Raw genomic sequence first — 16,871 nt, 5'->3', positions numbered from 1 at the left:
AGCAGGTCCGTGGAACCATCAGCAGGTGCTGTCCTGAAGACCTCAAGCTACGAGTCGAGCTGTAGGGCTGGATCAGGGAAGCAATGTATGCAGGGGCCTGGCCATGTAGGGCCCGGAAAGTTAGCACAAGAATTTTGAAATGAAGACGATATAGAACAGGGAGCCAGTGGAGAGATTTAAGGATGGGAGTGATGTGGGTTCTCCTGTTTGTGCGGGTCAGGAGCCTGGCAGCAGAGTTCTGGACAAACTGTAGACGGGCCAGCTCCTTCTTGTTTAAGCATGTAAACAGGCTGTTGCAGTAGTCTAAGCGAGAAGATACGAAAGCGTGAACGATCATCTCGAGCTCATTTGTGGACACCATAGATCTGAGTTTGGAGATGTTGTGTAGGTGGAAGAAACAGTTTTTGACTAGGTGTTTGGAGTAGAATTCTAAAGACATGTCCTGGTCAAAGATGACACCCAGATTCCTCAGTTTTGTCTTTACCGAGGAACTCAGGTCTCCAAGGTGATGTTTGATCCCTGGGATTGCACTATCCGGGGCAATGATGAGGGTCTCAGTTTTGCTGGAGTTCAGCTGGAGGCTGTTATCATTTAGCCACTGCTTCAGCTCTGACAAGCAGTTGATTAAGGAACTCAGTTTGTGGGGCTCAGAGGAGTTAAAGGAGCAGTATATCTGGATGTCATCCGCGAATAGATGATAGGAGACATCACTGTACTGTCGGATAATGTGGCCAAGTGGGAGGACATAGAGTAAGAATAGGACTGGTCCCAGGACAGAGCCTTGGGGCACACCACACAGTAGATCCGCTGAGTCAGATTGGAAGTTGTTTATTGACACAGTGAAGCTTCTGCCAGTCAGGTAAGAGGAGAACCAGTCTAGCACATGACCTGACATCCCTACCAGGTCCCTCAGTCTCTCAATCATTATGGTATGGTCCACTGTGTCAAAGGCCGAGGAGAGATCTAGCAGGACCAAGACCGTGGATTTCCCGGAGTCAGCCGCCATCAGGATGTCACTAGACACTTTTAATAGTGCGGTTTCTGTTGAGTGGCGTTGTCTAAACCCAGACTGAAAAGTGTCATAGATCTGGTGTGTCTCCAGAAAAGCTGTAAGTTGTTTAGACACTACTTTCATGTACTTTTCCCAAAATGTAACCAGATCTATTCTGGGTCACTGGCAGTCTGTAAACCTAATTTGGTATGAATTCAATCGATAGTGTTGCTGCTAGTGTTAACAAACAAACAAACAAACAAACAAACAAACAAACTAACTAACTAACTAACTAACTAACTAACTAACTAACTAACAAAGAAACAAACCAGAAGCACTCAGAGAGCGCAGACCTCCACCAAGGCAGATCAGTGGGCCCCTGTGGCTCTCCACCCCACCCCCGATCACCACCAAAATTTAATCATTTGTTCCTTGTGCCAGTATCAAGATTTCCTGAAAATTTCATCCAAATCCATCCATAACTTTTTGAGTTATCTTGCTAACAGACAGACAGACAGACAAACCAACGCAGACAAAAAACAAAACCTCCTTGGCGGAGGTTAAAAAACTGAACCAAAAACAAAACCCTTTGCCTGCACTAAAAAAACAACTTGAGTACATAAAATCCATATAGTGGCTGATATGCATGGGAGCAACTGAAACATGTGCTTTAGATTATGGGAACATTATTCCCTCAGTCTAAAATGTTGTCCCAAAAGACATTAATGCAACATGTTATTATTTATTATCATCTCATTCTTTACCTGAATCAACAGTGTTTGTACTTATGCGGTCAACTGAAATGAACAGCTGAAGACAGGCCTTTCAGCTGGGACAGATTATTACATGATCACTGTTTCACTTCTCACTTTAAAAAAAATGAAAAGGCTCTCTGTTCACTGGTTGTTTTGGGATATATAGGATTACCATATGTTGGCATCATATTTCACTCCTACCAGATGTTTGTTCTGCAGAGCAAACACTCAGGCGGCTCAGTGAGAGGAAGAAGTACAGTAAATGAGAACTACAGATAAAAAGCTGTGATGGTGTTGAGAAAATGTCTTATCAGTTTAGTTTGTCACCGACTGATAATGAATTCCACTGATGTTGTGTTTGGTGTTTTCTATAGAAGCATATGTTTTCCAATACTGATTAGAGTCTATGCTAAGAATCATTACCATTACTTGTCTTGTGCATGCATAGTTTTCACTTTAACAACAAACCAGCTTCCATATTCAGTTTATAGGTGACACTACTCAGTTCTCCACTGACACTCACATTGCGCAAATATAACTTGCGCATAAAAACGTACCTAATGGAAAAACAATTTCGCCAAAAGTCTGATTTTTTGATTAAAAGTTTTTGTGCTGGCAAGAGGTGGTTTTTCAGGGGTAGCACAAATGTTGTATCGTGCAAAACTGCAATGGACAGACGTTTTTTTGCAACTAGAGTCAGGTGAATTAAAAAAATGGATGTTGACGTACGTTACAACAAGTGAAGAAGAAGAAGAAATGTGTCGCTGTATGTGTGGACACACCAGGAAACTCAATCATTTTTTTATTTAGTAGGAGATAGAGGGGGAATATATAATAATAATGAATATATCTGTAAATCAACCCCATATTTACGTACATTGACCCTCACATTGTGTAAATATAACTTGCGCTAATGGAAAAACAACAATTTCGCCAAAAGTTTCATTTTTTGATTAAAAGTTTTTGCGCTGGCAAGAGGTGGTTTTTCAGGCAGAGCACAAATGTTATATCACGCAAAACTGTAATGGACAGACGTTTTTTTGCAACTAGAGTCAGGTGAATTAAAACGATAGATGTTGACGTACGTTACAACAAGTGAAGAAGAAGAAGAAACATGTTGCAGTATGTGTGGACACACCAGGAAACCCAATTATTTTTTAATTTAGTAGGAGATAGAGAGGTAGTATAGAATAATAATGAATATATCTGTAAATCAACACCATATTTACGTTCGTCTCCATGTTTATGGAATGACTTCTCGTGTCATCTTGCGATAATAAATAAACAAGTCATCGCATTTGTGATTTAATGGAAAAACCGACATCACACTCTTCTGTTTTTCTGACATTTAGTAAATATGGGTAAAGTTTTGCTCAGATGTCCAATGGAAAAGCAACTATTGTCTTTTAATTTAGCATTAAACACAAGTAACAGTTACTGGTCATTGGTGATAAAGGAAATCAACAATATAATAGGAATAGACAAGGTGGGAATGTTCATGGGTTTGGGTATAAAAAAAAAGATGACTGTATTATGCTTTTCTGGATGACTCAATATGTAATAAAAACACTCTGAACAAAAAAAAAAAAAAGAAATATACAAATGTTTTTTAAAGACATGTATACATGTACAAATATATCCAAGAGTTCACCCTCACAGCCTCTCTCCACATATATCCAAAGACAAGTCAGCTTCACTGGTCAGGTATGTGAACTCATACAAGACATGTGAGTCAGTTTTTGCCAAGAATAGACACTACAGCTATGAACAAAAACAACGACCAGAAGAGCCCATAGAACTGGATACCATAAATAGAATAGTATGTGAAATGCCAGTATAAATATATGTAGGTGAATAAAACATGAAAACAACACAAACAACTGAATGTTATTAAATCCTTATAATTATTATTATTATTATTATTATTATTATTATTATTAAGCAGAAGTTTTAGATTTGAAATGAAAGAAAATGAGAACACAATTGATTTTGTTAAGCTTAAACATTTTGAAACCTTCATTTTTGTTTTCAAATCTTGATTTTTTTGTTTCAAAATTATATTTTTTGTCTGCCTTTTTTCCCTTTGCTTGCAAAATAAAGACACAAAATTATTTTCATGGTTTGTACAGATTATAAATTTTAAACCACGCAAATGATACAAAAGCTAATACAACAGATAGACAGTACTGTGCAAAAAAATCTGAGGCAGCCTTTAGCTTTGTTGTTTTTGGATGATTGTAATGGGTGTGTGTCTTTTCCTTACCAGAAATATGCAGGAAATAAAAAGAGAAAAAAGAAATCAGATTCAGCTTATGCAGGTGAGGTCAGTATTTAGAGTGACGTCTATTTGTATTCAGTAAATCTTCAACTCTTTTAGGTCGACCATCTGGGTGTTTTCTTAAATAATCTTATGTCATATTACACACTTTCAGAATGTCCGAGAAGGCCATGACCTTTGATCCTTTTCTCTGTCCAGATGGTCCCATGTAGCTTCTATAATATTCACATTTTTCCTCTGATATGCACTTTGTTTTTAATACTGTTAACATATTTGCTGTGTATTCCAGTTGTACATACATTAAAGACTGACAAATGCATATGTGTGCTCATAGTCCTGCTCAAATGACCTTAAACCTTATGGTGGCCTAATTCTTTTTGCGCATGAAGACCCTGTGTTGAACTGGTGACATGTCCAGGGTGTACTCCAGCTTCACCCAATGGTAGCTGAGAATAGGTTTCAACACCCATGTGACCCTAAGAAAATGAAGGAATGAATACACGAGGAGGATGGTTCTACAGTATTATATAGATAGTGATGATGCAATATGCTAAACAGTAATAAAAGTACAGCTCCAGTTACATTTAAGCAATTTCAGGGCATACATTTTACATACTCCACCTTATAACCACATAATTCTAACGACATACAACAATATTTTTGCACGCTTGTTATGAATATGTCTATTTCTTTAATTATCGTATCGGTAATATATTGTCTTGTACATGTTGTACAAATTGCTGTTCTAATTTTCTGTCTATGTATATTTATATATCTATATATTCAGATATATATATATATATATATATATATATATATATATGTTTGAATATTTAGAGCTTTATATATTTATATATTTCTTTTTCTGTTGTATTGATAATTTATTTCCTGCTACTTTTTATTATACTTGAATGGAGCGACTGTAACACCCAATAATTTCCCCCTGGGGTTAATAAAGTGTTCTGATTCTGATGATAAATGCTGGAACACATCATCAACAGAAATTATGTGCGAACACACGGTACATTAAAGGAAAGGTTCAGGGTTTGCTAACAGTAAACCAGAGTTGTATTTTATTCCAGTTCTGTGCTTGTGGTTTTATTGTGGGTTTTTATCAGTGCTGTCGAACGATTACAATTTTTAATAAGATTAATCACAGGGTTGTTGTAGATTAATTTTAATCAATCACGGTTAAATATCATTCATTTTTAATCAGGCTTAATGGCAGTTCATTTCACATTAGCAAACAGACTCATAAAGAAGGGAATATACTGTATATGCGCTTGACATGTTTATTAAGCACCTTCAACAGTTTCAACAAAATAACTTGACACAACTGTTCCGTCTTGTTTTTTTTTTTTTTTTCCATCCAAAGGGACAACGTGCTTTTTATCGTCTTCTATCTCTATGGGTTAGTTCTGATGCCTGTCGCTACCGGATCAACTGACCATTTGTTCATGCGCGACGCTAACTCTACTCGGATAAATTGCCCTAAATGCGTTGGCAGAGACGTTCAGAGTCATTCTGTTCTGTAGATGGGTTCACTGTGTTAACATTTGAAATCTGATTAATCATGATGATGGATTAATCTGTGTTAATGTGTTCATTTTGACAGCCCTGGGTTTTACATGATCAGTGATGTACAACTGTGAATGTAAAAGCTCAAAAACAGACAGGGGTTGACAACTAGCTGAGTTCCACATATGTTTTCAGAACTTTGTGAGTTGCATTGTCCTGATGGAATAAATCAATCCAAATGCCAGGTTTTCTCGTGACATAAATGAACAGCACAGTTCAACAGGTCTAAATTAAATCTGAGAACAAAACGTTCTTTTTCTCATCTTCATGTTGTGACTCCTGATGTTTTTCCCCTGTGGTTATCTTTAGTGGCCAAAGCTGTGGGTAGTTCATCATCACGCCCTTTGAATGAAATTATTTTTTCGTTAGCAGAGATGAGACAGAACTTGTTCAGTCAGTCACAGTCTTGGCAGAAATGTAATGTTTTATTTCCTGGTTGAGTTTTTTTTCAGTGTCAGAAGTTAGATTTGATCAGACTTTATCCTGCTTGTATCAGTGCAGTTCCTTCAGTTTGGTTTAAGGCGTTTGCTGCAGGGCAAAGGTGAGAAGCTACAGCTTATACAAAGCAAGGTATTATGTAATAACAGCGTATATCTGTGCATTTAGGAGGATAATCAACATAACACATTTTAAAGTTTTGCAAGTTTTAATTTATGCCTTGCCATGAAAAAAAACACCTCTTCCAGAAACTCTTTTATTCATCACAGAAGTTCACCAAATTTCTAATGAACAGCATAAGAATTTCTGACAAATGATCAAGATAACATGATACATTTAGCTTATTGTTATCTGCATTTTGTTTTGTTTTTTCCTCACAGACAAAACTCAACATTTTTATCTCATATTCTGCTAACCTCACATATATGATACATATACAGGGTGGGGAAGCAAAATTTACAATATTTTGAGGCAGGGATTGAAAGACAGTGTATGACCAATTAGTTTATTGAAAGTCATGAGAATTTATTTGCCACAAGAAAATTTACATCATAGAAAATGTTTTTATTCTATGTGTCCTCCTTCTTTCTCAATAAATGCCTTCACACGCTTCCTGAAACTTGCGCAAGTGTTCCTCAAATATTCGGGTGACAACTTCTCCCATTCTTCTTTAATAGTATCTTTAAGAAAGTCGACGTTGCTTGTGATGTTCTATTGGTAGCATGTTCTAAAACGCCCCAAATAGCATAATCCAGAGGGTTTAGATCTGGGCTAGAAGGCGGCCATAAACATGATTCCCAAAAATTGCTAAAGTTGGATTTGTTGCTGTTGTCAACAAGTGTTTTGGTGTTCCTGTATAAGATTTTAACTTCAAATCATATTTTACTGCATTTCTAACGGTCTTGTTGTCTACCTCAAGTTCAATTGCCATTTTTCTCATGGATTTGGTTGGATCCTTTAGGATTTTGGATTTGAGAGCTTTAATAAAAGCTTTGGTACGTTTTTTGTTGCTTCCTCCACTTCTAGACTTTCTCGTAATAGTTTTGCTCATAGTCATTCTCTTCTTTCCATTCTAAACAGTCTTTATGGACACTCCAACTATTTTTGAAATCTCCTTTGGTGTGACGAGTGCATTCAGCAAATCACACACTCTTTGACGTTTGCTTTCCTGATTACTCATATGGGCAAAAGTTTCTGAAAAGGTATGGATAATAGTGTTAGGTATGATTATGACATCAATATATGTTTGATTTCAAAACAATTGACGTAGTGCCTGCTGAGAAAAAACAACTAAATGCTCATTGTAAATTTTGCTTCCCCACCCTGTATGTATGTATATATATATATATATATATGTGTGTGTGTGTATATATGTGTGTGTGTATATATGTATATATATATATATATATATATATGTGTGTGTGTGTGTGTGTGTGTGTGTGTATATATATACTACTGTAGCAAGTAGGTGTATTATGAGACATCAAAGTATATAGTCTTCCTACTTTGTAACCACTACAGATTTTTATGAAACAAAGAAGTAACTTAGCTCATGGCGCAAGAAAATGAACTCAATAAAAATAGTCATTGCACAAGACAACAACTAACAAAAAGGGTAAAACACACCATAACTCTGCTGTCTAACAAAAACAACACTTCTTTTAAACCCAGAACACTGTAAACACATAAAACTATCCAAAACTACTTTGCCCCAATGCATGCTGGGAAACTTCCCCCAGCCGCTCCTCCAACACACCACACCATATATGTGTGCATTTATGAGCTTATTCAACATCATCACAGGAACATTGTGTCCTCTGGCTTATTTTACATTTTTGGAAGTTCTCTGCGCATACATCTAACTCTTATATAATCTAAATATTATGAAATATGTCTGTTAGTTGAAAATGTATTAAGTCTTAAAACATAAAGAAAAGAATAAGAATTCCCCATGAATGATCAAGACAACCTGTGGTATTTAGCTTCTGTTATCTGTGGTTTGTTCTGTTCCTCACAGACCAAACAGACATTGTTTTCTTCTCATTTTCTGCAAGGCATGCGTTTACGATAATAGCATATATTTGTGCATTCAAGAGATTAATTAACATGATCACCATCATAAATATGGTGTCCTCTGGCTCATTTTGCCTTTTTGCATATTCTCAGCACATGCAGTCAGTCAGTTTTATAATGTAAAAGCTATTATATATGTCTGTTATGTTTGTGATATGCTCAAGTTGTCAAAGGTCCTGAAGTGTACAGACATAAAAAAAACACAAGAATTGCTGATAAATGATGAAGTCACTATGCTATATTTAGGGTCTGGTTATCTGTGTTTTGTTCTTCACGTGCCTAGAGTGTCTCATGTCATGAAAAGCTTGTGTGTGAAATACATTACAATACAGTAATACAACTGATACATATACATTTGATATAATACATACGTACTGATAATATATATGTATGCTTTTAACAGATTAATCACCATCAGAATGGTGTCTTGTGGCTCATTGTTCATTTTTGGAAATTGTACACACATGCAGTCTGACATGTCAGCTCAAATGTGCTCAGAGGTCTTCTTTGTGTCTTTGTTCATATTAAATCAGTCTCAGTGAATCCAAAGGAACTTTGTGTTGGTAAATGACAGTTCTTCAAATGGACAGGATTTCAGTTCTGTTCATCATGTTGATGCTCATATGAACTATGTTTTCAGATCAAAAATGTCCAATTTCAGCACAATTAATGCTATATTTTCATGTCACAAATGGACAAGTTCTATTTGAAATGAATTGAGCTGAAAAACAAATCTATTCTTTTCGATTCCCCAGTTTTTCTTCCCAGATTCTCTCCTACATATCACATGTTTTATTTGTACAGGTTCAGTCTGGAGTATGGTGCTGATCCATCCTGCTTATGTTACACCAATACATACATGAAGAATGGCACACAGCACTGTTTAAATCAACAGTTTTACAATAAGAAGCATTTTTATACAGAAAGAACAATTCTATATTGTTCTTTCCTCTTTAGTCTGATGATAAACTATCCAATAAATAATTGTGATCCTAGTTTTTGCACAGGGATCATTAGTGTAAACGCTGACATGGCTGCAGAGCATCAGTATGATGGGATCCACAACAACCATGTCACATCCGTCCACTGACACATTTAGTGTTTTTGTGTCAGCTGGTATTGTTTTAGATCCACAATACTAACATTTATGAAGAAGAGCAGAATTAGCAATAGTAAGTCTATAAGTTTATTCCTAATAAAGTACTGGTACTGACCAGAGCATCATGGGTAATGTCACGTCCGTCCACCAGCAAAAGTTTTCACATACACGTGCTATTCCAAATCCAATATTTATGAAAATAGAGCTTCCACTGTCAAAGAATATCAGTAGTCTGTGCACAAATGGATTAGCATTATTTACACACACTTCTATGACTTTAGGACAACTGTTTTTTTGGACAAAAATGGACACTCATTTGACCCCCTAAGGAAATTTTATCCGAGGTATATAACCTAAAAGTATGATTTACTGTATGTCTGTTAGTTTTGGTGGTTAAAAACATACCTCCAATTGGTTAAATATTCTAAAATGTACATGAATTGATGATAAATGAAGAGTAAAACATGTTTTTGTGCTTCTGGTTATGAGCGCCTGCTGTGTTTTGTGCCTCATAGATCAAACAGACATTCTTCATTTTTCTTCAAAATTCCTCTGAAGAATGCATGTCATCAATACAAGACTTCAGAGGATTTCTGCAGCAAAATCCTGCAACAGATTTGCTGCTGTTTTTCTCCTCCTCTTCGGTGGGTTAAAGAGGCGAAGCGGTGCGTTAACAAGCTTCTCCCCCACCCCCTCTCATGAACTCCTCTGACCCTGGGCCGAGGAGCAGACAGATATCAACGTGCCTGTCCCAAAACATGACCCAGGCACATGGTTGGCTGACAGGGATCAAAGGTCATGTTGGTAAAATATGACTCTAAAACTAGCCCAGTCAAAGCGCAAATAACCTGAGGGGGGAAGTGTCATGTTGAAACCAAGAGCATGCACTTGAATTTGGGGAGTGGTATGCACGAGAGGAAACCTTACATGATCTCTGTTTGCATGATATCATAGCTGGTGTTTATGGAGCTGCAGAAAGATGAAAAACGAACAAACACACAAACAAATAAAAACAAACTCCTGTTAAAAAATGAAGATGTGTGACAAAACCTGACTGTCTTATTTATGGCTGTGTGTTCAGCGTCGTCTTTCAGCAGTAGCTGGTGAAGTCTGTACTGCACAGAACACATGGAGAGTCCATGTGTTGAGTCCATGCGTAAGCGAAACATAATGGACTTTGAACTGCTTTCATGCTGCCTGAAAGTACATTATTAAACTGCAGGTGGTATGTGGTCTTTGCATAATTACTCGACTTAACCATTAAAAACCCAAACATCCAACACTGACCAAAAGCATCTGTTGATATATAATGTTTAATATCTGTTGATCCACTTATCCTGTCAATGCATGTCAATAATTTGTGTAAAATATAGTTTGTCATCTTTTCATGGTCATCAGATATGACCCATTTAGACGTTCAGAGGCTCCGTAGTTACCGTGGAAACACCGTCATCTTCTACAACAATGGTTCACCAGTAAAACCCATGGAGTTGGATCAATGACAGTGGATGGACACCCTGGGGTTAGGGTTGGTTAATTATAAATTTGGATGGAAAAGTTAACTTTTTTTTTCAGTTTTCTCTGTTTTTATAAGATAATCCTCAACTTTAATCTAAGCATTTATGGACATCTACATAATGAGTAAATTAAATATAGGAAAATACATGATTTTTTTCGGAAAAAAAGCAAAATACAGAGTAAACTAGAGAAGCACTCGGAGAGCACAGACCTCCACCAAGGCAGATCAGCCCCATCACCACCACCACCACCACCACTACCCCCCCGATCACCACCAAAATGTAATCATTTGTTCCTTGTGCCAGTATCAACATTTCCTGAAAATTTCATCCAAATCTGTCCATAACTTTTGGAGTTGTGTTGCTAACAGTCAAACAGACAGACAACCTCCTTGGCAGAAGTAAATATTATGATAAATGGAGATAAATCACCTAAAGAAGGGTAAAATAAAGAGGAAAAAGCACTGGGTAACTGACCACAAACATAACACTGGGTCTTTATGGGTTAAAGTGACCTGAATACATCAGAATCTGCAGGGTCGAATAGAAATTTTTTTGTAATTCAAAGATAAGGAGCCCTAAGGATGGTATTTTATCGAGGAAAGGAGGTACCGCAATGGTAATATTAAACTAAATTATAGAATTAAATGATCAAATGGAGGATTTAAGGGTTTCAGTTAGTGCTTTAAACAGCCATACACGATGTTTGCTATTAGCCTACTTACATTCAGGAGAGGACACCATTTGTTATGAATTAAGAGCGGGCAGTATTTCATTACATGTCCCTTACACGCACATATCTTTGGATGTTTAACCCATAAAGACCCAGTGCTACTTATGTGTCAGCTCCCAAATAATTTTTTGTCTCTATTTAACCTTTACTTAAGTGATTTATTATCATTTATTATAATATTGTCCTCTGTATTTTGTATTTTTAACTGTAAATCATGTCTTTTTTCTATATTTACTGTCTTAGATGCTCATGAAAACTTACAGTAAACTCAAAGATTATTATATCGAAACAGAGAAAACTTCTGAAAAAGTCACTTTTTCTCAAATATATCACTAACTGAACATAAAACAAGTGTGGGTGTGGGTATGGGTTTTACTGGTGAATCAATGTTGTAGAAAATGACAGTTTCCACGGTAACTACGGAGCCTCTGAACGTCCAAATGGGTCATATCTGATGACCATGAAAAGATGATAAACTGTATTTTACACCAATTATTTACATGCATTGGTAGGATTAGTGGATCAATAGGTATTAAAGGTTTAGATCAGTGGACGGTTTTGTTCGCCCGTGGACGCTCGGGTCTTTATGGGTTAATAACTCATGAAAACATTCGGAAAAAATGGGAGCAATATTTATAAATGATTGCTGTTGATGTTTGGGAAAGATCATATGTGCACGCCATCTGATGTGGTGCGTTAAGGTAGTAAAATGTTTCATAAGAGACTCCAGAAAAGTCCAGTTAGCTCCTTCTCCATCAAACAGGAACTCTGCTCTTCATTACTTTCATATCTGTGGTTTCCACAGTTTGGTTCAACACCAGAGAAGATGTGTGTCGTGCAAGGGTTTCACATTGCTCAATAGAGTTTCATATCAGCGCTTGTGAAATAAATCGTAAAAATGATATCCCCTTTCTTAATTTCAGAGTGTTTAAACTGTCATCAGGGTACACTTCCACTTTTGCCTCTCAAAGCAGGAACTGTTGTTGTTTTTACAGGTGCAGAGAGGATTTAAGCACTGGAAGGAATTCGGAGCATTGCCTTTTACCTCCGTTCAGCTGAAACAAGAGAATACCAACAATAGAGCTGATGAATTATGCATTACATTAGCTACGTTTATCACCATTAAACACAGTGTAGTTTCTTAGAAATAACAACAAATAAGCGATAAATAACTGTAAGTGGCGGAATAAGTCCCTGGTTTCCCAGCGTCGATCAAGTCTAACCAAAAATGTGGATCATCTTTTTGGTTTCAGGTCATTCAGGGACAGAGACTCATGTTCTCGTGGTCTAACCCTAAATTAAATGCTTAGAGGGGATACATGAATGGTTGCTTTGTTGCACGAAACCAAAGAATGCATCCTCAGTTTTAACTGGCTTATTGGATTGTACATGAAAAAGAAAGGTCTTCTACGGGGGCCACTTAGGACAACACAATAAATGGAAAGTGCGACAGTGTGAGGCGTGTCTGGACAGCTACTGAGTTTCTGCTATAAATAGGCATATGGAAAACAATTTGAATACATATTGAGGTATTGATTAAGGCTCATATAAAACCACAAACCAAACAAACAACCAACTTCAGTCTTGTTTTGGACTGTCCATTTTAATTTGTTCCTTTTTTTTGTTGGTGTTAATTATATCTTTAACTCACAAAATTTAGCAATTTAACCCCTAAAGACCCAAGTTTACACCAGTATCCAAAAGCATCTGCTGGTTTAAAATGTTTAATAACTTCTGATCCACTAATCCTATCAATACATGTAAATAACTGGTGTAAAATACAGTTCTTCATCTTTTCATGGTCATTAGATATGACCCATTTGGACATTCAGAGGCTCTGTAGTTACTGTGGAAACACCATCATCTTCTACAACATTGATTCATCAGTAAAACCCATGGAGTTGGATCAATGACAGTAGATGGAGACACGTGCTTTTATGTTCAGTTAATGATAGATTTTACTGAAAAAGTCGCTTTTTCTCCAGTTTTCTCTGTTTTTGGTGTGATAACCCTCAAATGTAATCTCAGCATGATGATTAAAGTACACGATCAGTAAAATAAATATAGGAAAAGATCTGATTTTCACTGAAATAAATGCAAAATGGAGAGGATAATAGTATGATAAATAGTAGTGATAAATCTTATAAAGGATTAAATAGAGAGAAAAATTCATATATGAACCCTCACATAAGTAGCACTGGGTCTTTGTGGGTTAAAGCACAGGTGGCAAACATGCGGCCCGGGGGCCAAATCCAGCCCGCCAAAGGATTTAGTCCGGCCCTTTGGATGAATCTGTGAAATGCAAAAATTACACTAAGATATTAACAATCATTTTAGTTCAGTTTCCACATTCAGACCAATATGATCTAAAGTGGGTTGGATCACTAAAATACTATGGTAATAACCTATAAATACTCACAACTCCTAATTTTTCTCTTTGTAAATGTAAATATTTTCATGTATTTACACTAAAACAAAGTGTAATTTTGCAAAAACTGTAAATAACCTGAACAAATATGAGCCGCCTCAAATGTCTTAAGAGAAGAAAGTGCAATTTTAACAATATTACGTCTATAAATGATAAACTAAAGCACAAAATTGTTAAAATTGCACTTATTTTTTCAGTTTGTTCATGTTATTCACATTGTTTGAAAGGACAGTTTGTAGATGTAAACCTTTTCATAATGTAATTTTATTTTTTTTCACACTAAAACTTAGAGGAAAGTTTGGAGTTGACATTGTCTCTATATTATGATGTTATTATTTTACTGGTTGGGCCCACTGCAGATCAAATTTAGCTGAATGTGGAACTGAATTGAAATGAGTTTGACAGCCCTGGGTTAAAGTTATATTCTAATAATGAGCTGAAGTAGTGTGGGATCATGGGAGTTGTTGTTTTCACCACTAGTTCACACTTAAGGCAATCAGGTTGGTAAATTAACCTATTAAGGTGCATGTCTTTGGAAAACCTGGAGAGAACCACACTGTATCAAGGCTATATTTTGTTGTTATGCAAAGATAAGGAGTTCTAAGGATGGTATTTTACTATAAAATTAGATATCACAAGAGTTATTCAAAACTAGAATAAGATTAAATGATGAAATAGATGATTTCAGAGTTTTTGTGTCTGCTTTAAACTACCATGCATGATGTTAGCTCTGAGCCTGGTAACATTCAGGAAAGGACACCATTTGTTATGAATTAGCAGCAGGCTGTATTTCATTACATGTCCCTTACATGCACATATCTGGATATTTAATAACTCGTGACAACATTCCCAACTCACTGTATGTAATTTTAGTCATTTGAAACAGTTTGATGATGAGGTGAAGTAGTGTGGGATCATGGGAGTTGTTGTTTTCACCACTAGTTCACACCTAAGGTAATCAAGGTGATGAATTAACCCTTTAAACCCTAAGCCTAAAATGGTCTGCCTGAACTTTTTTTTTTTTTTTAATTTTGACTAACTAAAAGGTTAGAAAATATGCTGTGATTGAGTCCATATGCCCATTTTCCCAGATCTTTCAAAATCTAGCAATCACTTATAATTTACTGTTATAATTCTGCTCAAACGGCTTCTTCTCCAGCTTCTAGTACAGGTGTGAGTGAAATTACCATAATGACCCAATAAAACCTATAAAGTGTAACATCTCAGGTTTCAGAAACCATTAGATTTTTTCCAATTGCGCAAACAGTGAAAGAGTTACAGCCATCCAAACTGCACATGCTCAGGGTGTGTCAGCGATGACATGTCAGGTTTTAACCCTATAATGCCAAACGTATCGTATTTGATACATGAGTTTTGAAGCTCTCTACATGATCAGTGTGGTATTTTTTTTCTTGAAAAACCTGATGCATACAATTAGATACATGCAATACACAGATAATCCACCAGGGGGAGGAGTTCATTCACCAGAGGCCTTTAATGACACTACAAGACTGACATTAATGAGGAAGGAGGAAGAACTTTAACAATTTTGAAAAGGAATTATCAATTTGTTAGACATGTTTGTGTTATATTATGTTTTTGTTTGTTCAAAAATAATTATATTTGAGCATTGAGCCCCATTGTATCAAATATGATACAAAATTGAACCTCATACATGGAAATTGATATCTGAAAATAATTTTTTTGGTTGTTCAGAAGGACCAGTAAAGGCTCCAGTTTCAGAGAACTGGAATTTTCTGTCAGTGATTCAATGATTCAGGCTTTACAGGGTTAAAGAGTTAACCTATTACGGTGCATGTTTTTAGGCGGAGAACCTGCAGAGAATCCATGCAGACACAGGGAACACATTTAAACTCCCCATGCCAGCCATCGCTTGGATCGAACCAAGCACCTTCTTACTGTGAGGTGACAGTGCACAACTTAGACCAGTGTTTCCCAACCTTTTTGAGCCACGGCACATATTTTACATTAGAAAAATCACAAGGCACACCACCGAACAAAAATGTCACAAAACATATATTTATTGAAATATAATGCAAATCCAGTCTCAGTTTACTCAGCTGATATTCTTACAGGAATTGAATAATAATAACGGATTAGATTTCTATAATGCTTTTCTATGAACGCATACTCAAAGCGCACACAGTGGATCCATTATTCATTCACTCTCACATTCTCCCTCTGGTGGTGGTAAAGTACATCTGTATCCACAGCTGTCCTGGGGGGAGGGGGGGGGGGGGGGGGTAGACTGACAGAAGTGTGGCTGACAATCTGCGCCTACGGCCCCTCCCACCACCACCGAACATTCACACACATTCATACACCAGTGTGAGTAGTAGCACTGGAGGCAGGGGGGGTGAAGTGTCTTGCCCAAGGACACAACAGCACATGGACAGAGCGGGATTCAAACCGCCAACCCTTCGGTTATTGGAAGACCCACTTTACCATCTGAGCCATGGCTGCCCCAGCATGAAGAAACGCACACATGAATCTACTTCAACAGCTCTGGGTCTCTCTCTTTTTGCGGGGGGGGGGGGGGGGGGGGGGGGGCTCATTGGGGGTGCACAGGTGACATTGTCATGGGGCGTTTCGAACAAAAACCTGAGAGGGTGTGTCAGCGACCCCTCAGACAGACCCTCAGATTAAGGTCCGTTGTATAATACTATGGGAGGTACACCCCCCTGCCCCAACCCCATACCCGCGGTTTGTGGGTAATTCACTGATCTGCACATCAGTAGTGAGGGGGTGTTTATCAACAGAACACACCGCATTGGGGCTGATTCACTTTCACTTTTATTTTGCAAAGGGAAACAGGAGACTGTTGTTGTCGAGTGGATCACACAGTCGTTTGTATCTGTATCACTCTGCTCACTTACAGTACCAACCAGGTGAAACTGGATAATTTTCAACAACACACCTGATGACTTCTCATGGCACACTAATGTGCCACGGCACAGCGG

Source organism: Sphaeramia orbicularis, chromosome 17, assembly GCF_902148855.1.
Source record: "Sphaeramia orbicularis chromosome 17, fSphaOr1.1, whole genome shotgun sequence".
Lineage (NCBI taxonomy): Eukaryota > Metazoa > Chordata > Actinopteri > Kurtiformes > Apogonidae > Sphaeramia > Sphaeramia orbicularis.
Note: the sequence above shows the minus strand (reverse complement) of the source record.